Genomic DNA, 22,545 nt, shown 5'->3' with positions numbered 1-22,545 from the left:
AAAAGAAAACTGTGCATATTGACATTGACATTGACAGTTTGAGTGTGTGTGTGATACTGTAAATTGCTCGGTGACACTCTACAGATTGTTTTTCACTGTCACTGTTATGAGACAGAGATGAATTGCTTTAACAGTTTGTGTGTTAGTGAGTGTGCGATTTGTGTGGTGTGTGTACATGCAGGATCAATTGTCTGTGTGTGTCTAGAAAAGATGAATTGAAGTGATGTCATGCATCGTTGAGGATGTGATGTCTCGGCAAGCAGAGGATATGTATTAATGAGCAATCGTTGTAAGCATTAAAGTGTGTGAATGAAGGATGCTTAGGTACGTCTGATCAGATCATAGACTAATTTATCATCACAGCTGCCAAACATCATAAGACATTCAAGCAAACACACACACTAACACACACTGTATATATTCTTTACACACTTAGCACCATGCAAGCCGAAGGACTCTGAAACATACTCTATGCAAGTACATAAATGCGGAGATTTCTAGCTACGCAAGCTCGATTTTGTGCATTGTTGCATTCCGAAATGTGTCAGACTGTAATTCAAAACAAAATGCAAGTACGGGTCGCATTTTAATGTTGCTGCAAGGAGCGCTATAGTGAACATAAGTGTAAACTATCCTCTTATACGGTGAGTTTTCTCTTTCAAGTCATGGTGGAGCAACAGTCAGTTCATTGAAGAGAATGTTGCTGAGCAAGTAAAAAAATATAAAAATATTTATAGCAAAATTACTGTGCAGAACAGACTTTAAAGGTAGCACTGTTGCCCCCTTGAGTAATGGAAGAATGCGCATTAAGCATGTTCAACCAGACCGCGCGTTGTCCAAGCGCTCGCATCTGCAATTGCAATTGCGTACTTGCATAAAGTATGTTCACACTGCGCATAAATTCAATTTGGTTTTAGATACGATCCTTAGAACTGACTGTCATTTTGAAAGTGAAGAAAGCTCCAGAAAATATTGCGCACTTTGTATGACATCACATATACAATGCATCCCGAATGAAAAAATAAATAAATAATAAAAATAATAATTCTGAAATCTGATCTAAACGTTTAGACTGAGAAAATTTCACCGTATTTCACAGCACAAATGGATGTGGTTTGTAACTGGTTAACATCATATATAAATGTGTTTGTTTGCTGTTCAGAATGCAAAATAATAATAATAACAATAAATAACTAAGCAGATTTAAGTCATATACACCAAAAATGTATTATTGATTCCTGTCTGAACAAAGTGTAAAAAGTGATATTTAATATGTCGAAGTGACCCCAGGGCAGCTGTGAACTTCAGGGTCTCTTTGGCTCCTCTTTATGTATTCACACTTACTGATCTCAGTGCAGCTCCTCAGAGATTTGCTCCTAAACACACATCAGTCAGAGTGAGAGCATGAATCTAAATCACTTTTGAGTCCAAATGTTTTCAGAGAAATGTATTGGGTTATATCCAAAAAGGGAACTTGTTTGGCTTGGTTTTTACCAAAAATAATTAATAAAATAAGAGTTTAAAGGTCATTTGTTTCAGTCAAAGGGGAGGTATAAAGAGCAGTGTCGTGAGCTTTTTCTGGAATTATTTTTTCGCTTTCATCTTCTCTTTAATAATTCAGCTGAAAGAGTCGACTTCTCCTTTCCTACTGTACAGAGAGCCCTGTAAGGGAAAGATATATATATATGATAGATTTCTTATATCATAAGAACCCTTTGGAATTTGCTGGTTTTCTACATGTAAACTCATGAACAGAGATGTTAACCAGTTCCAATATTTCCTTCAAGTCTTAATCTGTCACTCTAGGGTTTTTTTTTTACTTCATTGATCATTCTGCGGTGTGCCCTTTGAGTCATATTGGCTGTACGGCCACTTCTAGTGAGAGTACCTATAGTACTAAATCATCTCCATTTATAGACAGTTTGTCTAACTGTGGACAGATGAACATCTAAACTCTTCAAGATAACTTTGTAACCCTTTCCAGCTTCATGCAAAGCAACAATTCTTGATCATAGGTCTTCTGAGATCTCTTTTTTGTGAGGCATGGTCCACATCAGCAGATGCTTCTTGTGAGTAGCAAACTCAAAATGTTTGAGTGCTTTTTATAAGTCAAAGTAGCTCTAACCCACACCTCCAATCTCGTTTCATTAATTGGATGCCAGGTTTGCCAAGTCCTGACTCTAATTAGCTTCTGTTGACGTCATTAGCCTAGGGGTTCACATACTTTTTCAAACCTTCACTGTAATTACTGTTACTCAGATGAAGATCAAACCAGATTTTTAGATTGACAAATTTTAAGTCATATTTATACATAAATGCAGGTAATTCCAAAGGGTTCACATACATTGTCTTGCCACTGTATACATACACACAAATATGGGCTGAATTTGATTGTGGCTATAAGCCTTTACATGTTTTGTTACGTTTTAAACATGCGGTCATCGCTGAAGCCACAAACTTCCATTTTGTATTACACAGTTTCACTTTCTCCAAACAGCTATGCCAGCGTTTTATAAGACTTATGAAATGTTATGGTTATTACTGGGGAAATTTCATTACTGTGATCAGCTATTTTTGCAATGCTTTCAGTTCTGCTTTAACAGATGCAATTGTTAAAAATTGTACATGTTTTTTTCATCTTTCCATATGTGCTTTTCATTGCTGTCATTTACTGACAAACAGATAATAGTAGCATGTGAACCAGATGCACTTAAAAAATATATTTGAAGATTTACACATTTCAATTTCATAACAAACTAAATATTTTAAGTTTTATTAATTTAACTTTGTTAAACATAACGCAATTAAATTTGATGGAATTTTGTTATGAAAATGAAATGCGTATATCTGAAAAAAATAATGACAATAATATCTCAGTATACACTGGTGGCTAAAAGTTTGGAATAATGTACAGATTTTGCTCTTATGGAAAGAAATTGGTACTTTAATTCACCAAAGTGGCATTCAACTGATCACAATGTATAATCAGGACATTAATAACGTGAAAAATTACTATTACAATTTGAAAAAAGTGTTCAGAACTTCTTAAACTACTTCAAAGAGTTCTCATCAAAAAATCCTCCACGTGCAGCAATGACAGCTTTGCAGATCCTTGACATTCTAGCTGTCAGTTTGTCCAGATACTCAGGTGACATTTCACCCCACACTTCCTGTAGCACTTGCCATAAATGTGTCTGTCTTGTCGGGCACTTCTCACGCACCTTACAGTCTAGCTGATCCCACAAAAGCTCAATGGGGTTAAGATCCAGAACACTCTTTTCCAATTATCTGTTGTCCAATGTCTGTGTTTCTTTGCCCACTCTAACCTTTTCTTTTTGATTTCTGTTTCAAAAGTGTCTTTTTCTTTGCAATTCTTCCCATAAGGCCTGCACGCTTGAGTCTTCTCTTTACTGTTGGACATGAAACTGGTGTTGAGCGGGTAGAATTCAATGAAGCTGTCAGCTGAAGACATGTGAGGCGTCTATTTCTCAAACTAGAGACTCTGATGTACTTATCCTCGTTTAGTTGTACATCTGGTCTTCCACATCTCTTTCTGTCCTTGTTAGAGACAGTTGTCCTTTGTCTTTGAAGACTGTAGTGTACACCTTTGGATGAAATCTTCAGTTTTTTGACAATTTCAAGCATTGTATATTCTTCATTCCTCAAAACAATGATTGACTGATGAGTTTCTAGAGAAAGCAGTTTCTTTTTTGTCATTTTTGACCTAATATTGACCTTAAGACATGTCAGTCTATTGCATACTGTGGCAACTCAAAAACAAACACAAAGACAATGTTAAGCTTCATTTAATGAACCAAATATCTTTCAGCTGTGTTTGATATAATGGCAAGTGATTTTCTAGTATCAAATGATCAATTTATCATGATTACTCAAGGATAAGGTGTTGGAGTGATGGCTGCTGTCTAGATTTGATCAAAAATGACTTTTTTCAAATAGTGATGGTGCTGTTTTTTACATCAGTAATGTCCTGACTATACTTTCTGATCAGCTGAATGCCACTTTGGTGAATTAAAGTACCAATTTCCTTCTGAAACAGCAAAATCTGTACATTATTCCAAACTTTTGGCCACCAGTGTATATTTCATAATAAAGGACTGGTTCACCCAAAAATGGATGACTGTCTTTTTTTCTATGGAACACAAAAGGAGATGTTTTTCAGAATGTTCATGCAGCTGTTTTTGTCACATATCTTTTGTTGTGTTGCGTTTGGTTTCGACACACTCGAGAACCAAATAATATTTTTTTATTGACGTAAAACACATCTTGATGTGGCAAGTTTGAAATGTGCATGCGCAAAAATGATGTTAGTGCTGTGGTGGTGGCAAACATTTTTTGTGAATAATAACTTTCTATTCTTTACACAACGCTATGGTTTCAGACAACAAGCTTTATGGACTACTTCAATATGGTCCTTTAATAGTGCTTTGTTGTCATTTTTGGAGTCTGACAGTCCCTGGTCAAAACATGCTTTCATTGAATGGAAAAGAGCAGCTTGGACAGTCTTCAAAATATCTTATTTTGTGTTACATAGAAGTAATAAATTCACATTGGTTTGGAACAACATGAAGGCTTTAATCGAGGGTTAAATATAAGACCCATAACTAACCAAGTGTCTTTCATTACAAATGGCAATATAGTAAGCACATTTTAATTGAGTCTGAGAAAGATCTCTTAATCACTGAAAATCAGAAGAGGAAAAAAAGCACAGAAATTGTTTTTATTTATTCCAAAGCATCATCTCCTCTTCCGTTCTGCTACCATGAAACTTATGGTCTAGGGAACTGAAAGAGGGATTAGATTAAATTAAAACAGAGCTTTATTTGATGTTGAAGACTTATTTATTGAAATATGAATTCAGAATATACCTTAAATGATAGTACTTTTTTCACCAGCAAGCACTTTTTGGACTTGTATAAGGTTACAGTGGTGAAAAAACAAACAAACAAACAAACAAACAAACAAACAGAAACAAAACACTTACTAGTATAAAAATGAAACTTTAGGAGGAAGTGAAGCTCAACTGGAAAACCCATCCTCTGCTCAGCTTGAAAAATTGAGCATGGGAAACATACAGCAGCAGTCAACATTTCTTTTAAATAGCAGAAAAGCTGCTGATGGAAATGGAAACCAGTTTGTACAGTACTTGATGTTACATGGTATACATCGGTTGTTCAGACCTGCGTATTGGTTTCTGGGGTTTTTTAAAGCACCAATACAGAGATGTTTATTTTTGTAATCTGGGCTTTTCAAATTGGGGTTGCAAGGGGTTGCCAGCAGTGTTGGGTAATGTTATTTTTAAAAGTAACTCGTTAGAATATTGCATTACTCCTTAAAAAAGTAACTTAATTTTTTTATGGAAAGTAATCCATTGCTATGCATTCTATACAAATAAGCCATGCATTGCATACAAGAGACATTACAGGTCATGCTAGCTACTGTACAACACTCATGTCAAAACAACATAGTAAACAAACAGATATTTAGAAAGTAGGTCTTCACGTCATATTTATAATAAAGAATCAATAACATGAATATGCATGATTTGTTTTTCCATCAACATGGCAGCCAGTATGAATAATAAAGAATAACCACTGTCATACCTAAAGCAGCAAAGTCCAACACTTGAACCTGCATCATATATGTCATCATATGCTGTGCCCATCGACAATGCCAGAGACCACTTAAAAAGTTTGTAGAAGTCAGGATAAAATTCAGTGGGGAATGCCAGCCTAACATGTTCAAGGAATGTGTCTGATAATAAAAGAATATTTTTCACTTCAGTCATCTCAGTACACGCTTGTTTTGAGTTGATCCACGGTACGTACAGACGCCACAACTTCAAAGGCACATGTTGATACAACTTGAATGGAATCGTTTTTAATGCTGCCAAAATATCATGAAAACAGTTTCATGAATCAAACTACTTGTTTATTATAAAAAAAAAAAATGTAGAATCTTTTTAGAAACTAAGACATTTTCTCTGCGTACGCAATCGATGTAGAACATTGCTTGGAGTCACTGATCCAGAATCAGCTTTTCTCATCCCATTCTCACAGTTACAGAGAAATGTAACACGGAGCAGTTCGGATGCATAAGTCGTGAATTGAGCGAGTATTTCACCCTGTGTATCATGTCGTGGCCAGTGGAAAACTAGTCGTATAATCCCTCTGCCTAAACGCTTTTACTGATTTTTCAACGCAGTGTGTATTAACACATGAATCAACTGCATTTCACTCAACCGAATGCTGACCTCATATTACTTTAAAACACGAAATGTGCATTCACGTTAGCGAGTTGATTAACAGGCGATGTCTGTATCTAAAAGGTGATTGGCTCTTTTACCTGCAAGGCGGGACTTCCTTTCTACATCCATTGACTGCTAGATCTTCTTGGTTGGGCATTCCAGTTTTTCCCAATTCATTTAAATAGCAGTGACTCGTCTCTGCTAAATAGTCTCTGGCCTCACACTCTATAGAACTACAATGCCCATCATGCACTACGTCTCCTCCCCGAAGTTTGCACACTTTTATTCCTGATTTCTCGCAATACAGGGAAAGTAGAGGTGTACAAAAGCAACGCGTTACTTTATTTAAAATGTAACTGATATTATGGTTTAAAATAAAAAATATTGCGTTACTTTACTCGTTACTCGAAAAAGTAATCTGATTACGAAACGCATGTTACTTGTAACGCTTTACCCCCAACACTGGTTGCCAAGGGGTTTTGCTGAAATTATCAGTGGGAAAAAAAAGGTAAACAGTTTATATTTACCGCATTTGACATTATTATAGTTTAGAAATTTACTTTATAAATGTAAAAATGAAAATAATTTTGCATTTAGTTCTGTGAAAAGTATATATCTTATTTATTCTTATAAATATGTGTGTTCATTTCTCTCCTTCCTTACTCTACATAGCACCTAAATGGAAAATTATATATTAAATGAAAGCTCTCTTTCTCAGGAATGTGACTGTATAGTTTATTTTGTTGCCCTAATACCACAGTTCAAAGATTTTCAAAAGAATCAAATTTATATATGATTTCTGTAAGTCATCAAATACAATTGTCTCTTTTATGCTCCAATAACTGCTGCTGTAAGCCCCGAGTAGCCAAAAAATTACCTTAGGCAGCTTTCTAAAAAATTTGCTATTGTTTACTTGTCTGTGAGCTTGCTTGGCTGAATAATCCAATGTTATATCTTAGATATCCAGAATAAAATATGCCATCCAGAATGAAAAGCATGCAAAACAAATCATCAGAAAATATGTTTTCGACTATTGATGAAATGTTATTATATCATTGCAAAGGGGCGGATCTTCTAGTCCACTCAGAGGCCGAGATATCCAATGAAACAACGAGGGTGGTGCTTGAACTGAAAATTAGACTGAATGTCTATGGACGAGCACATCTGTGAGGGCTAAAATGCGTTAGAGCGCCACCTACATTTCAGATCTGTATATTGTGATGGAATGTGATAGAGGGATTTTTTTTTCTAGTGCTTTCTATCATCTAGTGGAATAAAATTAGACTTTTCAAAGTGAGGTAGAGTGAACAGAACCAGAATTACATGATAACAAAGTTAGGAAAACAAAAAAAAGTTTTTCTGATTATAAACACATACAATATTATTTATGAATAATTGGATTCTTTTATTATTATTATTATTATTTGAGGAGATTTCTAAAACAAATTAGACCAATGTTTTGCAATTAGTCCACAGTATGTGTGAATGGTGAGCTTTTAAATTTGAGTGTGAAAAATTCTGGCGGCAGCCCAAAAATGCTCCAGAGTTTAAGGGGTTAATGGGCAGAAAAATACATATGTTGTCAATTTAATGCAAAGCAAATATTTTCCAGATAATGTTGTACTAAATTATTTTGGCTTTATTGAACCTAGTTCTTTGTCGAACCTAAAACGTTTCTCCTTATGATATCAGGCTGTAAAACCCTTTTTGGTGTATGTTATGCTGTAGTGATTGAAGAGCAGCATGTTTTAGTGTTAAATTGAGGAAATAAATGCCCTTATTTTAATCCTGTGTGCCAAAACATGTTAGTTGAAATAGAAAAATGTTGCTGGTTCTACCTTCTGCTAGACAGTTGTTTTCCAAAATCTTAGTCAAATGTGAAGGCCCATTCTCCTTCTAGATATAGAGCCACAAAAAATAAATCTTCCAACTCAAAACAAACTAACAATAACCCTAAACAATAAGGCTCCTAAGACAAAACCTAGCATTATAAGACTCCAAAATACTCTCAAAATAGACTTGAAATGAGCTTGAGTTAATGTGGACAACTATATCCATGATCAACCTGCCAAAAGCTCTGTAACTTGAGTGGAGATGTTTCCTCCATAGCTGAACTGATGGAATTAGATGTAAATATACAAGTCTCAAAGGACGCTATTACAGATTTACATTCAATAACTGAGATGTTATGCCCAGACATGAAGCCTCAAACAACATGATTCAGCAGTTACTAATATCTGTGTGTATGCATGTTATGAACTTTGTTTATGGAAAATTACAAGGTTAAACAAGCGTTTGGCTCTTTATCTAAATTCTACTCACAATGCAAAGACCGAAGACATTTAAGTGTCCAAGGTGAAAGCCAAAATAGGCAATCCAAATTCCAACGAGACAGAGCCTGAATGTAATCTGAAACCACACAAGCACAACAAATCTGACACCTGAGAAGAAAAGGCTTCATATTGCAATGTTTACATACTGTACAAGACTTGACGGTGCGTAAAAGAACTATGCATAGCAACAGTTCCCTTACGACTCAGTACACTTGACATTGCGTGCTAATGCATATGGGGAGTGTCCTTCCACACGACCTAGTTGAAACCTCTCTACAATGATGCCAATATTCTAATATTGGCTAAGGTGTTTGAGCCCCGCCTTTTTAGGCGCGAAGCTGTCCGCAATAAAAGCAGGTGCGCAAACACCGTTCCTACTCATTTTCTTCCTTCCAGACAGCGATTCATCTCTTGTCTAGAAGCCCGCTACTACTTCGCCGTCGACTGCACGAGTCAGCAGGCAGAATCTTCACGGCAACGAGAAGACTCTCCGCTCCCCTGCAGTGTTCCTGCGAACATCACTCTGCCTCGCCGTTTGACGTTTCGCTTGTGAACAGACCACTTCAGCATCCTGATTCTCCGCAGCGCTTTGGCAGGAGTTGCGTATCCTTATAAAGAAATTCTATGTTGTATATTGCATGTATATACTGTATATATATATATATATATATATATTAGGACTGCTGCGTGATGTTCCTCTCTGGAAGGTTATGTCGTGTAGTGCAGCGTGATGGCATTCTGTTCCCCATATGTGTTAGCACGCAATGTCAAGTGTACAGAGTCGTAAAGGAACTTCTCGGTTATGTACGTAACCTCGGTTCCCTGAGACGAAGGGAACGAGACATTGCAAACGCTGGCCGCACTACAAGACTCAGTGTTCTTCTGAAGTTCAAGTAATGCAATGCAAATCCTTGTCCCTCAGTCAGAAAATTCTGAGGAATGGTGTTTGCGCACGTGCTTTTATAGTGGACAGCTTCACGCCTAAAAAGGCGGGGCTCAAACACCATAGCCAATATCAGAATAATTAGGCGTTGTTGTAGAGAGGTTTCAGCTAGGTCTTGTGGAAGGACACTCCCCATATGCGTTAGCACCCAATGTCTTGTTCCCTTCATCTCAGGGAACCGAGGTTACATATGTAACCGAGACATTAACATGTGAATTCACAAGAAACAGGTGTGTGGGTTACTACGGAAACAGATGATGAGATATGCGGGTGTGTCGGTGACTTTATGACACCTGTGCAGAAAACAGAGTTGTAAATCTCCTTATGGCTGCAGGAGTCTTTAGTCTTAAAGTAGTGGAATGTGGCCGGTGGTACTAAAATGATCTGCTGTGTGTGTGTGTGTGTGTGTGTGTGTGTGTGTGTGTGTGTGTGTGTGTGTGTGTGTGTGTGTGTGTGTGTGTGTATGTGTGTGTTTTAATAGCTTGTCTAATCTCCACCCCACAGGGTCACCAATCCTTGCCATGTGGCACTGGCTCTACCAGGATTCAACAGAACAGCGAGTGAACACTTTATTGAGTGATGACGATCCTGTGTGCGAATGGATGTGATTTCTATTACAAAATAACTATTTGTCAATTAATTGTTTGTCTTGAGACCCTGTGTAGCAGAACTGCAACGTTTGGTTAAAGCAATTAAACATATAACATTATATATAGCTGACACTCTACACTCAAAGACAGCCGTTTCGGCAGAAAAAATGGCATATATGTATATGGCATAAAGTCATTGTGAAGGAGAAATGTGAGGTGCTGAGTGTATGACTGGTGTGTAACAATAAACAAGAAAGAAATATAGACATTATTTTGAATTTGCTGAGCGGAAAAGTGTTTTAGTAACTTAAAAGTAAAGTAATAAGTAATGTGATTACTTAATTACTTTAAGTAAGTAATTAGTTAAGTAATCTGATTACAATTTTAGAGAAATAATTAGTCATTTGTAGTGGATTATTTTGATCTATATTTAAGTAACTTACCCAACACTGGTCTTTAGTGACCGAGGGACCTCATTCCACTCCCTGTACCTCACACCTCTTTAGTACATTATTTCTCAACCTTTTCCTTCTAAATAGTGTAAAAAAAAATGTATATGATCATTAAAGACCCAAGATATGACCAGGGGGCCTGGGTAGCTCAGTGAGTATTGACGCTGACTACCACGTTCGAATCCAGGGCGTGCTGAGTGACTCCAGCCAGGTCTCCTAAGCAACCAAATTGGCCCGGTTGCTAGGGAGGGTAGAGTCACATGGGGTAACCTCCTCTTGGTCGCTATAATGTGGTTCTTGCTCTTAATGGGGCACGTGGTAAGTTGTACGTGGCTCGCTGAGAGTAGCATGAGCCTCTACATGCTGTGAGTCTCCGTGGTGTCATGCACAGCGAGTCACGTGATAAGATGCGCGGATTGACTGTCTCAGAAGTGGAGGCAACTGAAACTTGTCCTCCGCCACCCGGATTGAGGTGAGTAACCGTGCCACTACGAGGACCTACTAAGTAGTGGGAATTGGGCATTCCAAATTGGGAGAAAAAGAGGATAAAAAAAAGACCCGAAATATGTGTCTTTTTTTTGGCGCTTCCATAAATATTTTGTTTAATCAGTATTCCATAAGCGTGCACACATAAATATTATAAATGCTATTTCTTCCTCAAGGTGGCGCTGTTGTTTCAGTGACTGACTTGATTTACATTTGACATTGCTATTTGACAGAAATAGACATGGAAGCAAACTATAGCAAGTTTAACACATGAACAGTATAATATGACTGTCATTTGAGTGTATCACTGAAATTATGTAAGTTGTGCATTTATTTAGACTCAATAAGTGCCTGTAGAAAATACTTTTATGTAGATTATGTGCAGCTCAATATGTGTTTGACAGCCAGTTGCATCTCATGACATTTCAGCGTGAGAGTAATGAATCCTGTTCTAGATTTGTTGCATCATCTCTTTGATATAGTAAAAAATAAAATATCAAAATATATCCGAATATATTCTATTTTATTATTTTAGAATTGTCTTGAAAATGTTTTGAAAATTTGACACTATCTGGGCATTTTGTAGATACATTTGTGATATGTAAACATTGTTTTTAAACAGCTGTCAGAATTCTGTTGATCCAACAAACAGGTAGTCCCGCCTACATCTCGTACCATTGGTCAAGTCAATGCTGTTGTGTCGGGCTGGACGGGTCACTCAAAACAAACAGAGACATTTTTAGACACAGTGTTTACAGTTTTCAAAAAAATATCATACAAACTTATATTTGTATCTGCATATAAAGCTGGAATAAGAGAAAGTATTTTAACACCAAAAAAGTTCTGCTATTCATGGTATATTCAATATACTACATAACATAGAGATTATTATCTATTATACCAGCAAATATATCATCAATATGAATAATCCTTATTATTAGTTTTAAATAGTCAAGTTTTTACCTTTACTGCTTGTAATAAAGTATTTTTCATATAGTTTTGTGTGTTGAATTGTGTTGTGAATATATAACTTCCACTTTTTTTGCAACGTTTGCAACGTTTTTCCAAAATTCCACCCAAAACGAAACATGCATAAAAATCATTTTAATACCCAGTGACTTCCTAAGAAAACACTTTTAGGGAGGAGACATCTTTGCTTGGGTCTCTATGGGATAAGCTTTTATGTATGGCTGAGTGTGTGTGTATATATGCCGTATATACTGTATATAAATGTGTCTTTATTAAATGATTATCTTAACAAGCTCTCTTGACTGCGAGCCAGTTGCTGGCCAGTTATGACCTGAATAGTAAGGCAGGTAATTAAGTGACTTCCTTTTTCTGGCCAAAATGAACACAGAGGCTTTGATGTGGTTTGGCCTGCTGTTATAGAAAAGACATAAAAGAATAAAAGACTGTCAGGAAGACATTAATCATACAAAATGCAATATCAGGCTATCTGTCACAATCTGGCTTTGTTGCAGCCCCAGACTTATTTTTTTTCAACATTTGTAGGATGTATTTGTTTTGTGCTATGTGCATGGACAAATGCAGATATTTTAATGCTTTTTTGGATTCACACAATAATAGTTGTGTGTGAAGAGATGTCGCCATCAGCAGCTTCCAGCTGATCAATCGACTCTGCGGCCTGAAAGAGCTTTTGTTCTCTATTCAGTTAGTCACATGCACGCACTCTCCATGACATTAATACCATAGAAATTATTTTAAAGAAAGTGGGTTTCCTTTATGTCTATTCAGTATGGGAGGGTTGATTTGATTGCTTTCCTGTAACAAATCCTCATGCAAAAGTAAAGTAAATTGCTTAGGTTCTGTCCTTTTCTGGACTTTTAATTTTAACTTTCTCTCTGTAATTATATACAATTACGTGCTTCTTTTTTTAAAGTATTTGACCAAACATTGTGGCCGTCATACCCTCCAGAGTACAGGTCAATTTTCACTATCACCATATTTTGAAACATAATTAAACCGCACTGGCATACATTAAGGCTAGTGTCAACTATAAAATATAGGAAGATATTTACCAAAATGTTCCAAAAAATCATTTTAAGAGTTACACATTTCAATTTCATAACAAAATTCCATCAAACTGAATTGTGTAATCTTTCTTTAAAAAAAAAAAAAAAAAAAAAGAAATGCATATTTTAAGTTTTATTAATTTGTTAATTCAGTTTGATGGAATATTGTTATGAAATTAAAAGGCATAAATCTTAAAAATAGGCTATCATATTTTTTTGAGTGAATGTGTGTTCTTAGGACAAAGGTATTTTACATAAAAGTCCGATCAGGGCAGGTTGTCACATTTAATATTTGTATAGAATTTATCTATGACAGTATTTGTTGGCCAATTTTTATTTATTTATTTATTTTACGTTTATTGTTGTTTTCTGAACTGTTTTTATGCCTTATAATTATTTTACTTCTTAAAGAAATAGTTCACCCAAAAATGTACATTCTCTCACAATTTACTCACCCTCATGCCATTCCAGATGTGTATGACTTTCTTTCTTCTGCTGAACACAAATGAAGATTTTTAGAAGAATATTTCAGCTCTGTTGGTCCATACAATGCAAGTGAATGGTGACCAGAACCTTAAAGCTCCAAAAGTGCATAAAAGCAGCATAAAAGTAATCCATATGACTCCAGTTATTTAATCCATGTCTTCAGAAGGGATATGATCGGAGTGGGTGAGAAACAGATAAATATTTAAGTCCTTTTTTTTTTTTAAAGATATCTCCACTTCCACTTTCACATTCTTCTTCTTTTGTTTTTGACAATTCGCATTCTTTGTGCATGTCGCCCCCTACTGGGCAGGGAGGAGAATTTATAGTAAAATCAGACTTAAATATTGAGCTGTTTCTCACCCACACCTATCATATTACTTCAGAAGACTTGGATTAAACCACTGGAGTTGTATGGATTACTTTTATGCTGGCTTTATGTGATTTTTGGAGCTTCAAATTTCTGGTCACCATTCATTTGCATTGTATGGACCGACATAGCTGAAATATTCTTCTAAGAATCTTCGTTTGTATTCAGCAGAAGAAAAGAAAGTCATACACATCTGGGATGGCATGAGGGTGAGTAAATGATGAGAGAAGTTTCATTTTTGGGTGAACTGTCCCTTTAAGTTGTTGAAAAAGCTTATAACATGATGTTTAACGCGGAGTGGATTTTAAAAGAGGCGAACATTTGCTTTGGCGTTTGTGATGGAGGGTGACGGGGGAATGTGCACTTGGGGCATGTTGTCACAAAAGGTCAACGTGTTCTCCTTTTTCCTGAGCAATTACGGTGGGAATTTTCAATAGGTTTTTTTTTTTTTTTTTTTTTTTTTTTTTGTAGCTAAGATTTTAAGGAATGTGGCACTTTCCAAAATGAACCTACCCTGAGAAATATTCACAGGAGTAAAAGGTGTGACAACTAGCCCCGGTCTCCCCCTCTACATGGTTTATTCCGCACGGTGGCGCGCTAGAGTGGAGCCGGAGCGCGTGATTGATCGTCTCCAGTGCAGTCAGTCCTCGCCGCATTCCAGTCGCGCCTCGGAACGGGATATATCTCGAGTTTGGGAATTTACCTGTGAGTAGGACATGCAGTGCAAGGATCCCTCGGATGTGTAAGTAGCATGAATTAATTATTGAAACGGTCTATGTTGAAACTGTTAGAAATGTGGGGAGATATCTGGCAATCATGGAGAGTTTTCTGGCTCATGTGCTTTGAAATGCATTCGGGACTATAACATCCATTTAAAAGGAGTCAATGCATTACCGATTTCCAACAACTCAGCGAGAGCTTGAAAGTGTCAAATCGGGTTACTTTGTCCGATTTATGCACACTGTGTGTCCTGTTTGACTGCTGTATGTCAAGAGCCCAAAGACGAACAACATGAAGCGACATTGTGACTTACAAGTTTTGAGTCAAAGTTACAGATAAGGATAAGAAACTGATATTCCAGAGGCGTTTTTAAGAAGCACATACGTATATATAGATATTTCAGCAATGCATATGATGTTTTAGGGGCTATTTTAAAACCGTCTCCGGGAGGCACTCTCATCTCACGGGACCACATGTTGCTTTTGTTTAAAATCGATAGTTTCTAATTGATTTATAAATTATTAGTCATGGTGTGTTGTGTTAAAAGGGCGTTAACAGCAATACTGCCCGTGTGTGTGTGTGTGTGTGTATATACACGCCTATACGATTCATTCTCTCTGTATTCCAGTGCTCGACATGTATGTGATCAAGTTCCGTCGTGTTTGTTGTAAGAATCCCGTGTATAAACTAGTGGTCGCAGAGGCGGTTTTTTATCCCTTGTGCGACCTTTTCATTTTAGTTTTTTTGATAATTTTGACTGTTAATGCCAACGGCATAAATTTTACCAAAAGGTGTGTACTTTTGGGGGAATTTTGATATTTCAATCTCAGTTCCTATAACACATCTATAATACACTGTGTACACAAAATAGTCACACTCAGGACCTTCAGGACAAAAATGTCCCCATTAAACCCTATTAAAACTGCAATATTTGATCCCAGTGCCATTAAAGCATAAAATCATGAATTATATGATATTATGCTTTCATTCCGGAGCCCTGGCTTCAGAATTTATATTTTTAATAGTTTCCACCAGATGGCGCCATTTTTCTCATGTTTAGCCTATGGAGCAAATACAAGCTTTTCCCCTATTTTCTGTTTGCTGTATTATAGAGCACTGCAGGCCAACTGAATAAATGATGCAGATAAAACAGTGTGGATATCATAGTGTGTTTTGTATGTGTGTATTGAGAAATTTGTGTGTGTGTAAAAAAACAACAGTAGGATTATATAAACAAACTGGCATATAAAGGGTTAAAATCCTGAAAATGAATGAATATTTGGTAGTTATGATCAGGTCTGATGTTGGTTAAAAAAATCTAAGTCAGTGAAAGTTGCTTGTATTACTGTACAGAGAACTGATAGCCATCCCAAATTAAGAATATTAGTGGTGGTCAGAAGGGGTATAGAGGATATATTATATATGAAAATTAGTGATATATCACAAATGAAATTGTGGTATGATTTTAATTCATCCATTTGTACAGTTTATAAAGAGACAGAGAGCAGATAATATTGGTTTGTGTGTGTTCCTATTAGATCGCCCTTCAGCTAGTTAGCGATTTCTCATATTGCGTGACCGTCAAATCTGTACTCCTGCAACAATTTTTCATCACTTAAATGGTCTAAACTGGGTTCTCCCTATCATGAAAAATTAGCATTGGCACACTGTACTCTTCAATTGGTTGTATAAATGTAGATATTCATTTTTATAAGCTTTGAAACTCTTAACCTATATTTAAGGTGAAGTTTTCCTAACCTTAGGAAATACTTAGGAAAATTACACTTTAGGTGCTTTATGCAACCGGGCACTGAACCTGAAGTTTTGAGAATACATGCTTCAGAGGAAGATAATACTGTAGATGAGCGCTCGATGGGAAGAAAACACTGGATTCTCGTGAGGTTAATGAATGAACGAGATATAATAGAAGTTTTATTGATATTTGTCTTTTATAATTAGAAAAGAAAGTTAAAAGTTACAGGGACAGAGGAGAAGCTGATAGAATACGTGCTTTAGAGGATGAAATGAGCGCTCACAGGACACTGGATTTCCTGAAGTTTTGTGAGGTTTGTTTATTACATCTGTTTAATCGAGATATGCACATATTTGCAGATGGTATATGATATTAATTTTTATTGATTTTTGCCTTTTTATCATTAGACAAGACAGTTAAAAGTTACAAGTTCAGCTGTTGAGAGCGAGGGAGAATGAAATGGGAGCATTTTAACATTATGAGCTCAAACGCGGCTCTGATATGCGGACTGTTTAAATGAGACTGTGTTGCACACCGGTCTATTATTGTAGTAACATGATAGCACGTAACAACAAAACGAACCGTGTCTGGTCATTTACATGTCTACATCTCTTCACATGCAAGCAGGTGATTCTCAGCGCTCTCAAGAAACAAATCAGCCAAACGGGAAAATTAATCAGCCGATGCTGATAATTAAAAAAAGTCAGAAAATCGGCTGATATATTGGCCTCGGTGATATATCAGTCGACCACTAGTATAAACCGTTGGCGAGGCATCTGAAAAGTTGACACATGGACTACATCAACTACCCCTACATGAGCATTGAGCTCGCTCAGGCTTTTTAATAATCACTGACTGGTGGGATTTGTCAATTGGTCTCGACATCTCAAATGACTATTCACGAGCCCTGTCTTATCCATTGTTATCGCGACGTGACGGTTAGGACCGTGACGGACATTCACATGTAAATTGGGAATGTGTTCACTCAGGCGTGTGGGAATCATTTGTTTGGAAAGAGGTACAACTCTAATGGGAATAATCTCACAGCTCGCCTCTGTTAACAAAAACAACTTCAGGCCCTGTGGGTCAGCAAGTTAAGGCCAACTCCCTCTGGTTTCGGGCTAAATTATGAATCAAATTCATGATTTCTTTGGTCAGCTTGACTGAAGCAACCAATTTAAAAGAATATTCCAGGTTTGATACAAGTTATGCTGAATTGAAAGCAAAATTTTGATTACCACAAATATTAGTTTTGACTCGTCCCTCTGTTTCTTTAAAGTGAGGCACTTACAATTGAAGTGAAGGGGGCAAAAACTAGGGCTGTGATTCGATTACAATTGTTTTAACAAATTAATCGCTCCGTTTTGTAATTAATCGCGATTTATCTTGGTACATCACAGTAAATATTAAAATCATAAATATGTTTACTTTATATCAAAGAACTTGCAAGAATTTGGTTTGCTGTCATTTATTTTAAATATTTGAAAATGTACGGTAAAAATTTTTTATGCATAGAGTTAAATATAATTTTTTTTACTAGATGTAGACCGATATATCGGTTTTACCAATTAATCTGTGCCAGAGTTGTTTTTTGGAACTATGTCGATAGTTGACAGTTGTTTTTTTTTTAATAATTTTGTCATTTCAAAATAAGAGTCCCCGGTGTGTTTGGGTTTTGTTTATACTTAAAAGTACTGCTTTATGCACCAAATCTTATTTATTTCTGGTTACTATCGGGATTTTGTGTTGAACAAAAACTGCATCTGGGATTTTATTCATTTTGGATGTCTTTGTAAAGAATTTTTTTTTTTTTTATTGGACATTCTATAATATCGATTTTATAAACCACTGGCCAATTAATCAGTTATCGATCTTTCCCACCACCTTAGTTACCGGTATCAGCAAAATCCACTAAATCCAATAGTCTTCTGGCGTTTACAATGGACTTTTTTTAATAGGATCAAATAAACAGAATTAATTCATATCAAGCTTTATTGGCAAGAGAAACTTAAGTGTACATTGCCAGTGCATCATTAGACACCATACAGATATAAACATATTGAATGCTGAAGTTTAATTTGCTGACATTTAAAATCTCAAAACTGTTATTTTATCTGGCTGTCGTTCAGCATTTATGGCGCACACATTGGGTCTCTCTTGCTCAGATTCGCTTTTGACACTGGTTCAGATGAAAGTGAGTTAGCGTTTTGGGGCAATGCGAAGAGATACGGTAGCTTGCCCGTATCTCTCTCACACCTGGCTCACCACTTGCGGGGGAAGTCTCCATTCTCCGTACAGTAAATCTGCGTTATGTTTATTATGCACAGAACTTACGTTGCGTATAATAAGCGTGCACTACTCCACACATTCAATTTCTGTACTAGGATGTGCAGTCGAGTCGAGCGTGAACCACATTAAAATTTAAATATGCCAATTTTAGCCACAGGAAGTGGGAAAAAGCATTAGTGAAGTTTCAGGAAGTAAAAATAAATTAAAACGGATACTGCATTAATTGCATTAATTTTGCGTTGAAAAACTATTAATTAGCACATTAAATTTCCCAGACCTGGTTAAAAGACTCACTGTTTCAAAAGTATAGCCACAAGAAGTAAACAAAATGCATGTTAGCATGATTTTAGCGTGGTAAAATCACTGTAAAGTTATATCCAATTTTACAACTTCATTGCCATGATGACGTAACGCTGTTAACCCCAAAACGACCCTAAAATTATATTTAATCAACTTTACAGCTCAAATAATACATGAGTTTTAACAGAAGAATTAATGTAAGTGCTTTTATAAAGTTATAAGCTTCACATTTCAGCCTTTAAACCCTCCAAAAATTGGCCCTATTCACTTCCATTGTAAGTGCCTTACTGTAACCTTCATTTTTTTCCTTTTTTAAAGAAAAGGAGGGATGAGTTTTTTGTGTTAATCAACATTATGCCACAAATGCTGTTGATTGAGTTTAGGCTAACTTGTATGGAACCCGAACTATTCTTTTAACCCGCATGTGTTGGGGTTGAGAGTGACTATTACCAAATTGAGCTTGTTTACATCCATGTTCTTACACCGATTATACCTAATAAGCCGACAACATTTGTGGTCATGTAAATGCATTAAACCATTTTCCTTTATCGGGGTACAGTCATAAATGGCTTAAGCATAAACCAGTTGACACACCTAGATTTTTGACCATTACCCTGATTTTGCGTTGCATGTAAACACCTTAACCAGCGTTCACGATTTGACATCATAAGCAGAGAATAACACGATTATTTCAAATCTCATGTAAACATGGTTTTCTTGCTTTGTCGGATTTGTTAAATAAGATGATTTTTGGGAGTTATCAGCGTACTGGTGTGCATGTTAACGGGTTCATTGTTTGGAGTTCCTGAGCCTCAACGTTATACATGTAAAATAATAAAACACATTTCAAAATGTTATATATTCGCTATATTTTATATACCCTCCAAACAGAAGTGAGTTTTAAGTGTTCTTTTTTTACATTTATTTTTATCCCCTTTTCTCCCCAAATTGGAATGCCCAATTCCCACTACTTAGTAGGTCCTCATGGTGGTGCGGTTACTCGCCTCAATCCGGGTGGCGGAGGACAAGTCTCAGTTGCCTCCGCTTCTGAGACAGTCAATCCGCACATCTTATCACGTGGCTCGTTGTGCATGACACCACGGAGACTCACAGCATGTGGAGGCTCATGCTACTCTCAGCCTACCACGCACAACTTACCACACGCCCCATTGAGAGCGAGAACCACTAATCGTGACCACGAGGAGGTTACCCCGTGTGACTCTACCCTCCCTAGCAACCGGGCCAATTTGGTTGCTTAGGAGACCTGGCTGGAGTCACTTAGCACACCCTGGATTCGCGACTCCAGGGGTGGTAGCCAGCGTCAATTCTCGCTGAGCTACCCAGGCCCCGTTTTAAGTGTAAGTTTTAAGTGTAATATTAAAGGAGTATAATTCAAGTTTGTTGACGAACCAGGTGTAGTTCCTACTAAACTTTACATCAGAAGTAAGTCCTGTAACACTTCAAAGGGCCTGTTTTACCGTGAAAAATCCATGAAACAGTCTTGCACTGAGAACCGTTGTGATGTGTAGAGTTTGGAATGCGTGCTGGTCCGCCCTCCTCCCGTGAGCGACTGGTTTAACTCAAACCCACAGCAAAACTAATGTCCAAGATTAAGTCCTCAGCCAACATAATTTATCTCAGCAAGCCGAAAATGATTGGAAATAAATTGCACAAGTGGGGACGTAATTATGGAGCCAGAGATACACACACTGCAATAAATTGGGCACAAAGGGAGAGAAATAGGCCTTTGTTTTTGCTATAGATTATTATAAAGGGAGATGACTAAACTAAATTTGGACAAATATAAGATTAATAATATACATGCATGTGAGAGAAAGTCTTGGCAAGATTGCTGCTATTTTTGCTGCTGCATATTACTTGATGTTATATTGGCATGTCCGTTAAAAAGTAGGCCTTCTGAGATGGCACCATGGTACAGTGATGGTTTCATATGGTAAAACCATGGTATATTTATGTAAAACATAGAACTAAATGATTACCATATTCATATAGCATGGTATATACTTAGTTCTCCAGTACACTTCAAAGAATGCCATGGTTCTAGGCTATATGGTCCAAAAACCCATGGTAGTACCATAGTATTTTGCAGTACCTTTTGTTTGTGGCTGTACAATTTTTTTCTCCCAGTTTTTCCGCATTTGTCAATATCTTTCTATATGCTGTGCTCTTCTCGGGTTTGTCAACATCCCAGGCATCTCGAGAGCTCATAATTGTCACATTCTGTGGCTCATAGCTCACCCTCTGTTTGACTTCTATTTATAAACTCTTTTGGTGTCCTCTGCCATTCTTTCTCTGTCTCTCATTCTGTATTCGGTTAACTCTTGTGTTGCCTTACCAATGTACCACAGAAAGGTTTTGAGCCACAAAATGTGACCCAGAAAATCTTTGGGGCTCCAATTGGTCCCTTATGAGCTCTAAAAGAGAAGTACAGATGTGTTGGAGTACTGTAGAGATATTATCTCTGATCAGAAGACGTGAACCCAGAGAGGTATCAAGACTCAAGCGAATCAAAGCAAACTTTAGCTGTTAAATCACTGGGCAAGAACTGAGTTGTAGCGTTAAACCCTGAAGATTTTAGCAGTGTTGGTATGGGAAAACCACACTTCCACGTGTGGTACCTGTACAATAATGTAGGGACGCCTGTTTATTTTCCTGAATTTCCAGTCCCTCCCTCCCTCCCTCCTCGCAGTTTATTTCTTGTCCTGAAGCCAGTGGTGGTATTAAAAAGCATTTAAGAGGCTTGGCTGTTACTCTGTTTGTTAAAGAGCTAACAGCAAAAGGTCTTACATACACACTGCTAACTCTGTCCAACATTCAGGCAGTCACTTCTCAGTTTGTCCTCCCATGAAATGGCATGTTCACTTGCGTCAACACTAGAGTTACACCCATAGATATCCAGCCGTAGAACGCAGACAAACATTCCATAGACTTTATTCTAAACTTAAGACAAGAACAGTCATAACAAACATGCAACGTGACCTTTTAACAGTCTAGCATCCCGATCTGCTTGCAAATTGCTTATACCATTCATATTCTGTTTATATATCACCTTTGCGATACCTTTTTTTTTAGGCGGTATTTACTCTTGATGTGTCACTTCTTGCAGTTTTACTGATTGGATGGCAATCCAATCCCCTAAAGACCACGTGACCTCCAAGATGCATTTGATACTGATAGCAATCTGATTGCATTCAAGATGCGACTCGGCCAAGTTGTTGTTCACAAACTACTTCGGCATATGGAAGTTTGGGAGCCCCACAATCTATATGTGAGCAAGCAGTTATGGATGAGACCCATTGATGGAGCAACCTGCTAAAGTTAAGGGTATAGTCAATTCTCTCAACATTGACTAACCCTCAAGCCATCCCAGATATGTATGACTTTCTTCTGCTGAACACAAACAAAGACTTTTAAAAGAATCTCTCAGCTCTGTAGGTCCATACAATGCTAGTGGATGGTGATTAGCACTTTAAAGCTCCAAAAAGCAGAGAAAATTATAATAAAAGT

General features: G+C 36.9%; 1 protein-coding gene across 2 annotated transcripts in view; it reads left to right on the top strand.

The window, feature by feature from the left end:
- The first annotated feature begins 14,571 nt into the window (after positions 1-14,571).
- Positions 14,572-22,545, top strand: part of LOC127445892 (plexin-A1-like) — a 176,326-nt gene continuing 168,352 nt past the window's right edge. For both annotated transcript variants that reach the window (XM_051706360.1, XM_051706361.1), the window contains exon 1: positions 14,572-14,697. The gene's annotated coding sequence lies outside the window, so the exon portion shown is untranslated. The remainder of the gene's footprint in view (positions 14,698-22,545) is intronic.

The sequence above is a fragment of the Myxocyprinus asiaticus genome, chromosome 9 (genome assembly GCF_019703515.2).
Source record: "Myxocyprinus asiaticus isolate MX2 ecotype Aquarium Trade chromosome 9, UBuf_Myxa_2, whole genome shotgun sequence".
Lineage (NCBI taxonomy): Eukaryota > Metazoa > Chordata > Actinopteri > Cypriniformes > Catostomidae > Myxocyprinus > Myxocyprinus asiaticus.
Note: the sequence above shows the minus strand (reverse complement) of the source record. Positions and strands in the feature narration are given on the sequence as shown.